Source organism: Alligator sinensis, unplaced genomic scaffold (genome assembly GCF_000455745.1).
Source record: "Alligator sinensis unplaced genomic scaffold, ASM45574v1 scaffold593_1, whole genome shotgun sequence".
In the NCBI taxonomy this organism is placed as follows: Eukaryota; Metazoa; Chordata; order Crocodylia; family Alligatoridae; genus Alligator; species Alligator sinensis.
The window spans coordinates 485,003-497,541 of record NW_005842415.1 but is presented as its reverse complement, the minus strand read 5'-3'; positions in this window follow the sequence as shown (position 1 = coordinate 497,541).

Below are 12,539 nucleotides of genomic sequence, written 5' to 3'. Positions count from 1 at the left end.
GGGAAAGAAATGTGGTTATGATTAAAAGGGGGACCTCAGTGAGAGATCAAAGAAAGAAAAGTGCTTTTTGAACCAGAGTTAACCTTACTGTAGTTTAGCTTTTCCTTACCATGGGGTAACAAAACATGCACATACATTGTGCATCTGTAGTCACTGATACACAATAAGTCCCTTGTCCTTTTTTAACTTGCTATGTTTAATTTGTTTGTCCAGACCATTTGAGACTCTTTGTAACAGAGAGTAGAGTAAATGTGATGGAGTGAAGTTCAAATGAGAAAGAAGGATATGTTGGAACTGGTAGGCATAGAAGAATAAGAAGTCCAATGCTACAACTGTACTTTAAGGGCAGAGGACACAAGGCAAAGTAGAGCTAAAGAAGAGGAATGGGAGAGCCAGGTTGCTACTAATCTAAAGAGATAGAAACTGTAGAAAGTATGAACTGTGGTGAAGGTCTTTTTTTGGTTTGGTTTTGCTTTTAATAAATTCATATTTTCATATTTTTATTATGAAATCTTCTTGCCTCTGCATTTTTTTTAAAGTTTTTTTTTTTTTTTAGCAGTAATTGGTATAGTGAAATAGTGAGGGTTTGCTTCTTTTAAAAATGTAGCTTTTCAATTGTCTTCCAGAAGCATCCTATAAGTTAATGGTATTTCGCAATGGTGCTTATAAGTCAGGTGCTTCTCAAAGCATGCTTGGCCCTGTAGGATCACTCACCCCAGTAAGCTCAGGCACTTCAAGAAGCTTACCTGGCCTTCCCTGCATTATATAACCCACCTGAAGATCGGGGCTGAGGTTAAGGCACCCTGAACTGCCTTACACCAGGGAGGTGATCACTCCTGGCATTTACAGCCTTACCAGGCCTTCCTCCCCTAGCACTGTGCAGTTTTAGGTCATGCCCAGTACCAATGTGGCCTCCAAGCCATCCCCATAGTTTCACCCTTACCTCCAAGGTGTTCCTGGCAGAACTCCGCAGAGAAGTGTTTCTCCTTTGCTGGCTGATCACAAACTGCCCTCAGCTCAGAATGACTGCCCTGATCAGGCACCTTCCCCTCCCTAGCTGAGTCCTTAAAGTGGCAAGCACTACCAGTGCCCTGCCACGATAAGTAAATAGAATTTCTGTGGGAAATGAAATAGCCCATCCCTTTTTATTCCCCCCACCCCCTGCCCCAGCATATACTAGTAGGTGACAACTAACTTCCAATAACTTTCAGATGCATTAGTGCATAATTTTCCATTAGGATAGTGTCACTGGCAGGTCTGGATTGACTTCTGCAATTGACTAACTCAGAAAGCCAAGCCTTTTGGGGAAGATAAGCTTATAAGCAGCTACATAAAATTCCAGCCTGTCTCTTCCTTTACATTGTACAGAGATTATCAGACAGAAAAGGTTCTGTCACTTACACATACAGTTCACAGCTCAGTATGTACAGGTACAGCTGGAATTTATTTAAGAAGGGCAAGACCATCGTTTTGACTAAAAATAGTAATTTCATAGAAAACTCATGCTACATACATTTTGGAGGTTCCAAAGTATGTCCTACTGAAAAGACAAAATCTTTTTATGGAATTTAGCAGAAAATAATATTTTCAAGATAAATGCAATTATCCCCAAATAAATGTAAATATTTTGCCTGTTTTGCTTGAAAATATGACAGCCCTTGAGTTATTAAATTTAATTTTTTAATTTTATTTTAATTTTTTCACACATCTGCTTCAGTACACCGTGACCTTGGGGAAGTTCTAACAATTAACCCATTCATCATAATTCATTGCACTAGCCAGTATACCTCAAATGGTATGTCTGTGTCTATTTCATATGAATTTCAGACACAATTATGAGCTGCAATTTGGTTTTTGGTGTGTAATTTAAAAAGCATATGTTGGATAACAAGAATTCTTCTGTGTATTATATTTGTTAACATGCAGGTGCTGTACAGATGTGTATTTTGCCTCTGAATGTGGCATGTCTGGGTTCCCAAATATTAATTGACACAAATTGTTGTACTACATATTACATTTTGAAAATAACTATATTAAAATATTTAAGTTGCAAAGATGTTTGGGAATACTAGAAATAAGGCTTCTTGTGCTTCCTCATTTCAGTCCTTGTATGTGTATGCATAATACTACAGTCTTTAATTTTATGACATTGTAACATTTTTCCTCATAATCTCCACCTCACCCAGTGACTGAGTAAATAATAAATATTTCTTTTTATTCTCCTTGCTCAAGTTGGGACATCATACACTGTATACACACAACCCCTCCAAACCCTGCAGTGGATTCTTAATTTTGTAATGGATATATGATGCTAGTCTCTACAGTACTTAAAAAAAAAATCAATGAAGTTATCTTCAAAACAATTTTGTGAGCCTGGACAATATCACCTCCATTTATGAATGAGGGCCTAAGGCAGAGAGAAATTAAGGTAAAAACCTGTCAGAAGTGCCCATTCATTTTGGACCTCCTAATTTAAGACACCTAGATCCTGATTTTTTCAGTATACATAGTTCTGGTTGCATACCTTTGGTGCCTGCCACTTTAAGGACTGGAGTAGACAGCCGCCAGGTGGCTGATTGAGGCAGCCATTTTCAAATGCAGGCCAGTTATATAAAGAGGGCAGTTGGCTGCTAACAAAGGAGGCAGCAACATCAGCTGACTGAGCTCCTGCTCAGGGACCTGGAGGTAAGGGAAGGGACTATGGGGAGGTGGAGGCTCCTGTTGTCCTGGGTAAGACGTGAAACTGCACCCTGCTGGGGCCCCTAGTGGCATGGGAGCCCCCAAGAAATGCCATGCCAGTTACCTTGCTGGTGAAAGGCAGGAAGGGGCGCCTTATAACCCCAACCCCACATCCCTGGTGGTGTTCCAGCAGAGCAGGAGGAGCCCAGACTCATTAGGAGCCCTGAGGCAGAGTCCAGGCCAGAAGAGGGACCCAGAGCCATGCCCAGGCAGCAAGGTAAAGCCTGGGGATGCAAGTAGAGACCCTGAGAGAGAGGGGTGATGGAGAGACCCTGAGAGAGTGGGGCAAGTAAATAGAGGCCCTGTGAGTGGGTGAGTGAGTAGAGGCCCTGAGAGAGGGGCATAGTTGTAACCCTGGGCACGACACTACATGTGCCCTCACCTGAATAATGAGATTCTGGGGTAGCCGGTAGCCAGTAGCCCTGCCCAGCCCCCCTGGGAAACTGCTGCAGTGCCCCGAGCAGACAGCCTCCCCTTACAATCAAGCACCCTCACAGACAATTCTCAAACTATTTACAAGATTTAATTATTTACAACATAACAAATAATCATTAAATAAGCACATGGATATACCGACTAATAAACCCTCAAGAACTTATTTACACAGTCTCTCACTTGCACACAGTGTATTGGGGATCCCATGTGCATTGCCTCTGGCGGGGTATCTCAGGGAAGTGGTCTGTGGACGCTCCCTGGCACTGGTGTCCGTCTCCATGCTCCTGGGGTCTCTGGGCAGCAAGCAGCGGCTCCTCTGCAGTTCCTGCAAGACAGCTTTCCCCTGCCTTTGCCCCCCTTCCCTGGTTCTGCTGTGAGCAGTGTCTGGGCTGTAGGCTATCCCTCCTGCCCCACACAGCCTCACAGCCCCAGTAGCCCCTTCCTGGGCTTTGCCTGCCCCTGGGGCCCCTCACCCCTCTGGGAAACTAGGGCAGACTCTGGCAGTCCCCCTCCCCCCCGGCTCTGCTGTGCTCACCCAGCCACACTGGCTGCAGTCAGGTCTCTCCAGGCTTGGATTCTCCACACAAGCAGTCCCTGCCTGATCCTGCCACCGCATCTTCTCCACTGCTGCTCCTGCAGGCCGCTCTCAGGGGCTCTCCGAGGGACCACTGTGCTGAGACTCTGAATCCGGTCTCCAGCCTGTCCCTCAGCCCCTCTCCCTCTCTTGTTCCCCCCTGCTGGAAAAACTGCTCCCCCTTTTATCCAAGCCTCTCAGGCAGTCCCAGCTCAGGACCCTTCCTGCGCTTTTGTTAATGGCTCTCTTTCAAAACTTTGCTGGGGTTACATCACCCCTCCCACTTCCAACAGGGCTACTCCCAAAACATCTTCACTTGCCCTCAGAGCCTACAGTGTCCCCTCTGGGATAAACTCTGTCTGTCTGCCAGGCAGCCCTTCCCATTCTGCTCAAGTGGGTCCATTTTTTAACGGCTGCTACATAGTGAAGAGGGAAGAGGCCCAGTGGGGGCATGGAGGCCCAGTGCGGGGTCAGGAGCAAAGTAGGCTAACCATTTGCTGAACAACTCCACAACTTTCAGATGAGAGCAGCAGCAGATGCCCAACAGATTGTGCCGGGGATGACCAAGGCATGGAGAGACAAGCCCAAAGCCTGAGAGGCCGGGCGGTATGAATGTGGCCCAGGAGACAGGGCAGCATGAAAGAAGCTGGGTGAGAGCTGGCAGAGTGATTGGGACCCTGGTGAGAGAGGGGTGGTGTGAGAGTGGCCCTCTGGGGTAGTATGGTAGAGCTACAACTGTGTGCCCAGTATGCTCTGGACCTAAGCTGGAGCAGTAACACACAGTGGAACATCTGCGAGGCATAGGGCATGTACAGGGATAGTCAGAGCATGCACTTATGGCCCTAGTAATCAGGACATACAAAAGTTAGTCTCCCACTCAAGTAAGAGCTAAACTTTATTTTCATCAAGGCATGGCAGGTGAGTGGAGCAGGTGGACTGCCCAGAGACAGGGGAAGACTGGAGGTGGCAACCCAGGCCAGGAAGGTAACCGTGAGAGGAGAGGCAAAAGCCCCTCAACTTGTCCCAGACACCTATCCCCCTGGCGTGCCCCAATACTTACCACAGGGGCGATGAAGGGTGGCAGTTGAGGAGAGATGTCGGGGCAGGCTTAGCAGTTCCGGAGCTGCCTAAGCCTGCGAATTGGTGAGCACAGGGGACGTGGCCTTGGAGAAGCGTGAGCTATTCAAGAGACAGCTGGGGATGCAGCTGGGTTGGTGCCAGGAGGAGAAAAATGGAACACCGGTGGGGAGACATGGGCTGCAGAGGTGGGGAGCACAAGCCCCGGGTACTGGGAAAAGAAACCGAGTGTCTGCTGGAGGATGCCAGCAGGTGCATCGGGGAGCACAAACCCCAGGGACAGACAGAGGTCAGGGAGTCCCACTGGGGAACCACAGCCCCCCGGAACACCACAAAGAAGCAGCAAGGCTCTGGTCAGGAACACAGGTGCTGTGGCGGGAGATGAACTCGAGGGACCACAGGCACTCCTGGGCAGCGCTGCAGTGAGAGGAGCCCAGACCCCCATGCACAGGGAAGGAACAACACCAGCTGGTGGGACCAGGGCAGCCCAGCCACAGGTCAGCTGGGCTCAGAGGGGAAGGGGCCCGGACCCAAGGGAGGTTGCCATAAGAGGGCCAACTGAGGCTCGGCACAGGGTGGCCACTCATCCCCAATGCCTGCTAGGCTAGGAGGGACAGATGAGTCCCCCACATGACCAAAGGCCCTGGGAGACGGAATCCCAGGAGTCCATCAGCGAACGCTGGCCCTTTTCAGTTAGTGGTCCCACATCAGGGTGAGATCCAGGCTCGACACCACAGAGGTGGTTTGGGTGCCACTCCTACTCTCCTGCCATGTCTTTGATGTTTCTTTGATCTTTTCTTGGGAGGCAGTTCCCTGTAGGTGGCCCGAGGGGATCTCAACCCTGGGTTTCTTTGTGGGGCTCCAACCCCACTTTTACTCCACCCTCACCACATCCACGGCCTGGGCACACTCTGCTCACTGCAGGTCTTCCTCTTGGATGATCTCACCTCATCCATGCCACCCACCTCGAAGGGTCAGGCCTTCCTGGTCGTCAATCCTCCTGCGGCCATTCCTTGTCTTTGGACCGTCTCTTCGGCAACTAACAGCTACCCCGTCTGGGGTTAAGTGAAACTTAGGAATTTAACTTTGTAAGAGAGATTGCCAGGTATGTGTATAATTTTAAAGGAAATCTATTACCAAAAATATTTTGCTATAGAAAAAAAAAGAGCCAGAAAGCTCTGGAAGTTCCTTAAAATCTTAATATTTTTCCTCATTTGACCCTGCAAGTTAGTGATCTGCTCCATTAGTGCACTTAATTTTTCTGTATTTGAGCTACCTTTGCTTCCAGTAAAGTATTTAGCTGAAATAAAAACTCGTTGTTAGTATGCCTGTCTGACTGCCTAGCAATAGCAAGGCCATTGCAGCCTTGTCTGTCAGCCTATACTGGTGGTGCAGATGCTGTATACTAAATTTTGAGGGGAAGAAAGTGTTTCCTACATCGTTGTTGAAGGATTTGCATAATATTCAGAGTGACATTTTTACAATTGAGAGGGAGTTGTGATCTTCCCTCCCTCCTTCACAAGGGTGAAGCATAAGGGTGACCACAACACGAAGCACAGTGGAAGAGAAGAAACTGGAGAGAAATCAGAGGAATTCCAAAGGATCCACCAAAATCCCAAAATCCATTTTTTAGGTTTATTTGCTTTTGTAAAAGTGGTATCTAATGTCTTACTTTTATCTCTAACTAGGTGTCGTATCTCCAATTTATGGTCCTGGCCTGAGGATTAACCCTCTGCACCGGCAGTTTTGCACATACACACCTGGAACCACAGCGATGTAACAGAAGAAAGGATTTGTATTTTGTCTTTAACTGTACCATTGTCAAATTTCTATTTACTGTACTTTATAAAATGTAACTACCTCCCTCTCACTATATTCCACCTCTCTAATTCAGCTGAGGAATCTCTATCTCTCAACCGCTTCCTAAAGGACTAATATACGATGTGGATCCCCAGCTGGCCACAAGTCAATATGAAGTTTCCCAACCCCAAAGTACAGGAATAAGTTATTGTTTCTGATGCTGTCAGAGAAGCCCATATTGTGCAGCCTTTTGCTAGCAAATGTAAAATATCTGAATGTTCTTCTCTTCCAACAAACCCTCTTGATCCCTTTGTTTACCCCACCTTCTATGGTAGAGGCTCCAGGTTAAAATGAGGGGTTGAGGTTTCTGTAATCTAGCTTTCTCCATCCTAGTTTTAAATCCTTTTTCTGAGTAAATAGCTCCAGGGGCTGCCATTGCTGCTACTGCTCAATACTTAAACATAGTGACACTGACCTGATTCTTGCCAGTGTCACAACTGCCCACAGGGATCCCAATATTAGCAATGAAAACTGCCAAGAACCTAATCAGTTTTCATACAGCTAAAGCTGGGAAAGCTCTGAGCAGCAGCAGAAACACTGAAAACTGCCTGCACATTCAAGGAGGACAACTGCACGTCCAGCTTTGCTCCCAGCTGGAAGGGTTTTGGCTAAACTAAAATGGTTGAAATGAGGTTTCCTTTTAAAAAAAAAAAAAAATTAGATTCTTCACAGTTTGATAGCATGTACTTGGAAAATCATCATGGCACAGGGGAACAGACTTTTCAAGCCCCACATATTCAGCATGTGCCATCTTCAATACATATTTAACATGTGCTTTGAATAGCAGGTGGCTGATTAAGTGACAAATTGAGCTTTCTATGGCCTTTCAGTGAGTGGCAAAGCTCTCTGTAGCTCTGATTACACCTATAAACATTTCTTGTAATTAATAGTAATAATAAAAATTGTTAATGATTTACCATTAGCACCCTTCTTAGGAATGTCCCAAAGATTTTCACAAAATAATGGAAACAAATTTGTGCGGGAAGAAAGAATTTTCATCCTATTTTGTGGGTAAGGAAGACATGACATACAGAAAATACTTGCCCACAGTCATGTACCAAGTCAGTAACAGAACCATGCAACAAAATATATTAATTCATCCTTCCAGTCTCTTGTAAATATGTGAAAAGTGTTATTCATGCTGGAAGCTTTTAACTAGATAGAGATTAATTTGGGGAAAATATGTTCTGTGTAGCCTATATCGGTGATTTATTCTTTCTGGGGGGTTTTAATTCATTCAAATTTATCCAGTTTTCTGAGCACAGACAATGGGGGGTTTTCCAATATTCATCCACTTAAAACTGCTAAGAACTGAAATTAATTAATGAATGTCTATTTTGGCATCTGGATGGATTAGATGGATTTCCTCCTGCTGCATTCCAAGAGTGTCTAAAAGAATTTAGTTATGACATGCTGGACAGAGCAAAGCAAGCCTGATTCATTTGGGATGGGCTAGAAAAAACTGACACAGCAGCATTTCTGTATTTGACCTAAAAATACTTATGATGGCCAGCACCATTAATTGATACTTTTTTGCAACAGTGCAATAAATGAATATCTTGGTGTGCTTATCTTTTCTGATTCAGTGATATTTCATTTTTTTGTTAATGAATTGTCACACGTGCTTCTGCCTTATCCCTTTTTTTTCTAAACCGTGATGAACTATTCTTGCAATCATATCTGGTAGCATGATACACACTAGCTTCATGTCCATTAAAATCCTGGCTGTTTTGCCTTAAATCTTTCTATTAAACCATTGTATTACAAACCATTACTTCGAAGGAAAACAGCTGAAGAACAACAACAAAAATTACCCCTTGTTCCTATATTTGTGTTCTATATTGATTAAGCATAAAGGACAGTGGGATATTGTGAGCTAAAAGGAGGTAAAGATGCAAAAAGTATTTCCTATTAAATAAATATATAAACTACAGCTTCCCCATGAATCTTTTTGGATCTGGTACTCTAGAAGAAAAAAGTTGTCTTCCAGTTTCTTTCATTTTCTAGATCTTCTTGTTACTGGGGATTTTATTTGTTTTTCCTTACTGATCTCAGCCTGAAGAAACAAGAAAGGAAAAATGAAGCAAAGGGAAAGTAAAGGATTGAATGGCTTGCTAGGTTTCTTATAATAGAGAGAGAGAACATAGCAGACGCAAGGAGTGAAATTCTAGACTCAATGAAGATAATGAGAATTTTGCCATTAATTAACTAAACCAGGATATTCATCAAGAACTCCAGTTCTCAACCTGTACTGCACAGCAAGGAAAGAACAACAAAGGAGGGGTTGAGAGAGAAGAGTAATAGTAAATGATAGAAGAAAAGAAAGAAGTAATTTGCTTAGGACATGGTTGAACCTAAAGCTGGTCCTGATAACATATCTCAACCTGCCCGGTTTTGGTTCAAGACTCTGAACTCACTTCACGTGCTTTAAGATTTACTAGCTTCCACTTGAAATCTTATCATCATTATGCAGCTATTAACTCATTTATTTAGCCCATTGATATGTCTTTTGTTTTCTCTTTTTGTCATTTCTCTGCCATGCTAGATGTCCAGTTAATTAGAATAATTGACACTCCATTAACCGCATTTGATTCATGAGGTATCTGATGCATGCTTTGCCCTATGTGCTGGATATGTTCAGAAGCAGTGAAGTGATTAATCAAAAACCTACTTTTCATTGTTGACATTTGAAAATTATGGCCTGTTTGAGAATCAACTTTGATCACACTTGTGTTGCTCCTGTAGTTATGCATCAAGAACTAGTGATAATAAACACATTGCATTTATATAGTTCCATCAGCTCAAGCAAAATGCAAGGAAATGCTGATCTTACAAATAAATGGAAAACATGAAGAAAGGCTGAAAGAATAAGGGCTATTTAGCCTCCACTGAGGGGGTTGGGATTTGATAACAGTCTTCAAATGAAGAAGATGGAGATAGACTGCTCTCTGTGCTATAGGAGATAGAACTAGGAACAGTGGCTTCAAACTACAGCAAAGAAAATTTAGGTTGGAGGTTAAAGAGGAACTTTCTGACTATGAGGATGGTTAAGCACAGGTTATCTTAAGAGATTGTGGAATCTCCATCCCTGGAAATTTTCAGGAGCAGTTTAGACAGTTGACTGGGATTGCTTAGTCAGGGATGATCCTGCCTTGAACTAGATGACCTCATGAGGCCTTTTCCAGCCATGGTTTCCTAACATCTCATAAATCAGGCTGGAAAATCTTCTTTTACTGTCTCAAAGTTGGTGAGATTACTGCTTGGCCTTTGCTGAGCCAGTCTGGTTGGTAAGTATCAGTCAATGCTCTAGTCATTTCCAAATTACATTATTGCAATGTATAACTCTGTAGTCTACCACAAATATTTATATGCAGTGACAATTAATGCCAAATGCCAGGGGTTAGTAACTTCTCATTCATGTGAAGGTTTTTCTGCCCATTAGGCCAGTGTAAAAAAAAGAACTACTTGCCGGTTCTCCTCTGGTGCAATCTCACTAAAGCATCAGCGTAACCGAATACAGAATTTCATCTACTCACATATTTTTCCTTTTTTTTTTAAATTTGTACAATTTTTATACAGAAGCATAAATAGCAGTGGGCGACTGCAGCATGAGCCCTGAGAACTAATGTTAATATGGCACCAGAACAGGGTGAAGAGGATACCACCCTACTGTGCCACCAAATCCATGGTTGTCCCTTGACACTGGCAACTGGAACTGGAAGCACTGTGGGGCTGGCAGAAGGGAATTCATGTCCCTAGTCCTCCTGTCAGCCTCACGCCACTCAGAAAACACTATTATTGTGGAAGAAGGTGGTGGTGCAGCTAGCAGGCAGGGGTTGATGCATACCCTATTGCAGTTGTGACCTTGGTGGTTGAGGTGATGGGTGTGAGCCTTCTAGCTACTGCAGCAGGGAGCAAGCAGAGGGTCCATGTATCCATAGGCTACCTCATTAACACCCTGACTGCTGGTTGTGCTGACATCTCTGCCTGCAGCAGCTGCCCAGGATGCAAACCTTACCAGTTATGCCTCTTATATGTAAAAAATAATGCTGTGCTGGTTTTTAAACAGTGTCCCATTTTAGATTAGTATCCCATTGACCTTTTATCTAAATGTATGGTGGAATGTTTCCTTGAAACTAGCAGTATGATTTCTTTTTAAATACTTTGAATTAGATGCTAAAGTTTTTTGGAATCTATAGGTTTTACCATAGGACTATGTTCCACACATCTGGAACACACTGCCCACTGAAGTTTGTGTTTAATTGCCATTTCTGCTTATAGATTTCATAGACATTAGGGCTGGAAGGGACCTCAGAAGATCATTGAGTCCAGCCCCCTGCCCAAGGGGCAGGAAGTCAGCTGGGGTCATAAGATCCTAGCAAGATAAACATCCAAATTTCTCTTGAAGGAATTCAGTGTGGGTGCTTGAACCAGCTCCGATGGCAGGCTATTCCAGACCATGGGGGCTCAGACAGTAAAGAAATTCTTCCTTATGTCCAGCCTGAAACAGTCTTGCTGGAGCTTATAACCATTCGACCTTGTCATCCCTTGGGGCGCTCTGGTGAACAAACGTTCCCCCGGATCCTGGTGAACACCCCTGATAAACTTATAGGTGGCCATCAGATCACCTCTGAGCCTGCGCTTTTCCAGGCTAACGAGCCTCATAGGTCTCAGCCTCTTGTCATAAGGTCTGTTTTCCTGACCTCTGATCATGCACATGGCTCTCCTCTGGACTCTCTCAAGCTTCTCCACATCCATTTTGAATTGTGGAGCCCAAAACTGGATGCAGTTCTCCAGCTGCGGCCTCACCAAAGCTGAGTACAACGGGAGAATGACGTCCCAGGATTTGCTTGAGAAGCATCTATGGATGCAAACCAGTGTTTTGCTTGCTTTACTAGCCGAAGCATCACTTTGAAGGTTCATGTTCATCTTGTGATCAATCATGACCCCCAAGTCCCTTTCATCAGTAGTGCTAGTCAGCGTAGCACTGCCGAGCCTATAAGGATGCTGCAGGCTTTTCCTCCCAAGGTGGAGAACCTTGCATTTTTTGGTGTTAAACACCATCAGGTTCTCGTCCACCCATTTCCTGAGCCTGTCAAGGTCAGCCTGGATCGCCCTCCTGTCCTCAGGTGTGGATACTTTACCCCAGAGTTTGGTATTGTCGGCAAACTTAGCCAGTTCGCTTCTGACTCAATGTCCACATCATTAATGAAGATGTTGAACAATACAGGTCCAAGGACAGAGCCTTGGGGGACCCCACTGGTCACAGGGCACCATGACGATTGACTTCCATCAGCCACCACCCTTATAAATCTAGACCTAAATTTTACTTGTTCTCTTTGGCTTTGATTAATGACCTAAATTTGTTGTTTTGTATTTTTTATATGTACTTTTCCTCAAGATGCTCTGTGAAAGTCACTATGTAAGCACAATTTGTGTCACATAGCTTCATAGATTCATAGATGCTAGGGTCGGAAGGGACCTCTATAGATCATCGAGTCTGACCCCCTGCTAGATGCTTATCTAAACTCCTCTTGAAGACCCCCAGGGTAGGGGAGAGCACCATCTCCCTTGGAAGCCCATTCCAGACCCTGGCCACTCTAACTGTGAAGAAGTTCTTCCTAATGTCAACTGTGAAGAAGTTCTTCCTAATGTCTAGTCTAAATCTGCTCTCTGCTAGCTTGTGGCCATTATTTCTTGTAACCCCTGGGGGCGCCTTGGTGAATAAAACCTCACCAATTCCCTTCTGTGCCCCCGTGATGAACTTATAGGCAGCCACAAGGTCGCCTCTCAACCTTCTCTTGTGGAGGCTGAAGAGGTCCAGGTGCCCCAGTCTCTCCTCATAGGGCTTGGC